This window comes from Tupaia chinensis, unplaced genomic scaffold (genome assembly GCF_000334495.1).
Source record: "Tupaia chinensis unplaced genomic scaffold, TupChi_1.0 Scaffold000248_1, whole genome shotgun sequence".
In the NCBI taxonomy this organism is placed as follows: domain Eukaryota; kingdom Metazoa; phylum Chordata; class Mammalia; order Scandentia; family Tupaiidae; genus Tupaia; species Tupaia belangeri.
Window position 1 is genome coordinate 2,362,620 of NW_006159726.1, and position 4,280 is coordinate 2,366,899.

Genomic DNA, 4,280 nt, shown 5'->3' on the forward strand with positions numbered 1-4,280 from the left:
ACTCTGTTACTATAAAACTTGTGTTTCCAGAGGTAAGGGTAGTTAAGAGAGGAAAATCAAATGAAAAGATAATGGCCAACATTTGCAAATGTTTTGCAGTAAATGTGATAAAATTATGAAATCTGTCTGCCCCTTGTTCTGTAAATCATCAGTATGCTGAGCTTGATACTTGCTTCTACATGAAAAACTTATCTCCAAGGGTCAGAAATACTTCAGTTCACATATGGCAAGAAGGTCTTAAATTATGACTGATCTGTTTTCATTCTTTCACTTGCTTTTCATTTTGGAAATATCTTTCACATATAAAGCTTTCCAATATGCTTCATTCAACATAGAACTTAGGTGTTGGTGTTTGTGGACAGAATATCTGTTTTGAAGTAAATGTCAGGTTTTATCAGGATCTTCTGCAGTTGATTTTTCATTGATGCTTTTTTTTTTTTCTGGGGTGGCACAATTGCATTCAGAAATCATGAAAATCTTATTTTAAAGACTTAACATGTCTTGTTTCTAGCCCTTTCCCAAAACCAACCACTGCCCTGAAACTACAGTGGTGTTGGGATAATCAATGTATTAAAGACTTTATCTTATCGGAATCTTAAAAGTCGTTGAGACTGGAAATGTAGACAGTGTTGTTATATTCAGGTCTGATTATGACTTGCTGTATTATTGGAAATATAATTTCTTAATTTCTCTGTATCCCTTGTGCTACCATTAAATAAGGATAAATCTGTTTGCCTCTTCAGTTACATAAAGTCATCCTTATCATCAGCCATTGAAAGCATTTATTTAGTATCAATTTACGAATGGAGCCAAGCTTGGCAGAGAGAGACAGATCATAACTTCCTCCGGATTATGGCTAATTTTTTTCACTGCACCACTCTGATAGACAGAATATGTTTATAATACACAGATAATTGAACAATAAACATTTATCTGAATGAATATGCATAATGTTCAGGTACTTGTAGTATGGAGAAATAGAGAGTTACTGATTTTATATAAGTATTAGCAAGTAGAAAGTCAAGGTACATTTTATGTTTGGATATGTAATGGGAAACCTATTTACTTGGGCAAATAATCCATGAAAGCTATATTAAGTACATGGGGTTTTAAAAGCAGTGATGGCAGTTGGCAATGATGTGATGAGGTAGAATGACACTTCTGAGGATGACAGTGAGCCCTCTACTTTATTGACTCCATAAAGCATTTCTTAGGGTCGAAAGAGTGGCAGGTACACACAAAACAGAGCTTCAAAATCATGAGGGGACAAACTATTCTAATACTCCTATTTCATGGTTGAAGTGGGCAGAAGACTGAGAGGAAAGAGAATCTTTTAATTCTGAAGTTGTTTTCAGCAAATTGGTATGCTTTTAGTAACACTTCTAAATCTTTGACAGTTCCTGCTGTGCACATTTGTTACAAAATTAATGTATGTAACATCAAACCACCTATAACAAGCAGAGAGTTTGAAAATAGGGAGGAAATCACCACATTGGTGTTTTAATGAAATCAGTCTAAATTGTAGGCACACAGAAAAATCTCATTTTGTTTATGGATTCAAACTCATTAGGAAAAAGCTATTTTAAAAATTATCTCGGCTACCTGAAAACATGACTTTAAATAAATACTTGTAACAATTAGATTTTTTTTCCCTTTTTCCGTCTCTGTAGAGACCATCCAAAATTGCCAATGCCGACTATATTTCAAGTCATAATGGCAGGGTATTGGGAAAGTTTTCAATTAGCAATAAGTGTGCATTGGCTAAACCTCATTGGCTATGATATTGCCACTGCGCAAAACTTACAATAATATTTTTCTAGTAGTAAAGGTTCTCTAGTTACAAACATTCTGTGAAATTCAAGAGGCATAAAATTCCATTTAAAGAAAGCAAACTACTTATGTGAGAGAGAAATTAAGAAGCATCCAATGGAAATGTACGATTTTTAGATAAGGAGAGAAAGTTATGAAAAATGAGCCTCGCACTAAGTAAAAGAAATATCATTATGATTTTGTTTCTATGTCATGTGTGAAGAAGGAAACCAGAATTTTGAAAACGCTACTAAAACATCATCTCTTATTTTCCTGTTCTCAAACAACCTGGGCAGATAGAACAGACATTTGAAATCAAGACAGAACATATGAGGGGACTTCCAAAAATTTGTGGAAAATGGAATTAAAGTATAAATTTATTTTGGTGCAATCCATGCATAGTTTTTTCATCATGTGCAGTCCCATGAACGTTTTGATGACTTCTTACATAGTTAACTAGTCACTTAGTCTTCAAATCTCTTAATCAGTATTCTGAAGCATTAAAAGGACCGAATACAAATTGTTTGGAAAAGGTATTGATTACCAAAGGTTCCACATCAATTATTTTTTACTTCCCTCTGCCTTTTTAGCGTACATTTCTACAAGTTTTTTTTTTTTTTTTTTTTTGGAGAGATTTTCGCTATAGTGCCCGTGCACTCACCAGACAGACAGAGAGAGACATAGAGACAGAAAGCGAGAAATCACCCCCCATGGGGGATGGTCATGCCACAATCCCTTCTCCTCCATTCTCCTCTCGGGATCTTGGGCATGCACGCACATGCACCTGGCATGAGTTTTAAGCCACCGGGTCCAGGACTCGAACCGCGGTCAACTACATGGAAGTCCAGTGACCCTCCATTCTCCTCTCGGGATCTTGGGCATGCACGCACATCCACCTGGCATGAGTTTTAAGCCACCGGGTCCAGGACTCGAACCGCAGTCAACTACATGGAAGTCCAGTGACATAGCCATTAAGCTAACTGCTGGTTCCCACATTTCTACAAGTTTTAACACGTGTAAATTTGGGTATGGACCGTCACAATCAGGTTACAAAGCAGTTTCATTACCCCCCCAAAATGATCTCATGCTATTTCTTATAGTCACACCCTCTTCCCCCTCCCAACTTCTGTCATCTGCTGATTTGTTTTCTTTCTAGAATGTGATATAAATGAAATCAAACAGTATGTGACCCTTACAGACTTGCTTAATTCATTTAAATCAATGCCTTTGAGATTCATTGATATTCTATGTATTAGTAATTTTTCCTTTTCATTGCTGAGTAGTATTCCATTGCACAGGTATACCACAGTTTATTCATCTTTTGAAGGATATATGGATCATTTCCAGTCTAGGCCAATTAATAATAGAGCTAGTATGTACATTAATATGCTACTGTTTATATGAGCATAAGTTTGGAATTCTCTAGGATAAATACCAATGAATAAGATTGCTGGATCATATGGTAAAAGTATGTTTCTCCTTATAGGAAAACTGCCAAATCATTTTCCATAGCCATTTCCTTTTGCATTCTCAGTATCAGTGTATGAGGATTTCAGTTGTTCTGCAGCCTTGCAAGAAGTTTATATTGTCAGTGTTTTTAAGTCATTGTAGTTGTGTAGTGGTTATCTTTTCACTTTAATTTGCATTTCTTTAATGGTTAAAGATATTAAATGTCTTCCCATGTGCTTGTTTGCCATCTTTACATACTCTTTGGTGAAGTGTATGTGCCAGTGCTTTGCAATTTTTTTCTGAAATCTTTATCAAGATCACCAAGAACTCACATAGAGTTGTAAAAAATAATGTAGAGAGATCTTTTGTATAGTTTACCCAGTTTCCACCAATGATAACAGTTTGCAGAAGTATGGTATTATGTCACAACCAGGATATTGACAATGATACAATTAACAATTTGTCTAGTTTTACTTGTACTGAATCATGTGTGTGTGTGTGTGTGTGTGTGTTAAGTTCTATGCAGTTTTTGTTAACTGTATTGCTTTTTGTATCCATCTCCATAATAAAGATACTGAACAGTTTCATAACCATAAGGATCCCTGTTGCTACCTTTTTATAAATATATGTACCTCCCTCTAGTGCCCTCCCTCCTTCAATCCCAACTCATCAACCACTAATTTGTTCTACGTTTCTAATATTTTGTCATTTCAAACTCTTACAGTGCATTATTATTATTAACTAATAATATAAATTTTGAAATTACTAAGGTCCAGCCGTGGTAGCACAGCTACCACTCAACAGGCTGGGGTCAAATGGGAGGCCCGTGTTTGTTTCCTGACACACCCTAAAAGGCAAAGTAGATTGACTTGCCTGTGGTCCCAGCTGTTCAGGAAGCTGAAGGAGAAAGGTCCTCAAGCTTTTAACCAGCATGAACAACATAGGGAGCTGGGAGTGTTGGTATGCACCAGTGGTACCAACTGCTCAGGATGCTAAGGCAAGAGGATCAGCGACCCTGTCAA

At 36.2% G+C, this 4,280-nt stretch overlaps 1 non-coding gene across 1 annotated transcript; it reads right to left on the reverse strand.

Moving 5' to 3' along the window:
- Positions 1-1,661: 1,661 nt before the first annotated feature.
- On the reverse strand, positions 1,662-1,801 carry LOC114007866 (U4 spliceosomal RNA). Its single transcript, XR_003549450.1, has one exon. It is a non-coding gene; the product is annotated as a U4 spliceosomal RNA (small nuclear RNA).
- Positions 1,802-4,280: the final 2,479 nt, after the last annotated feature.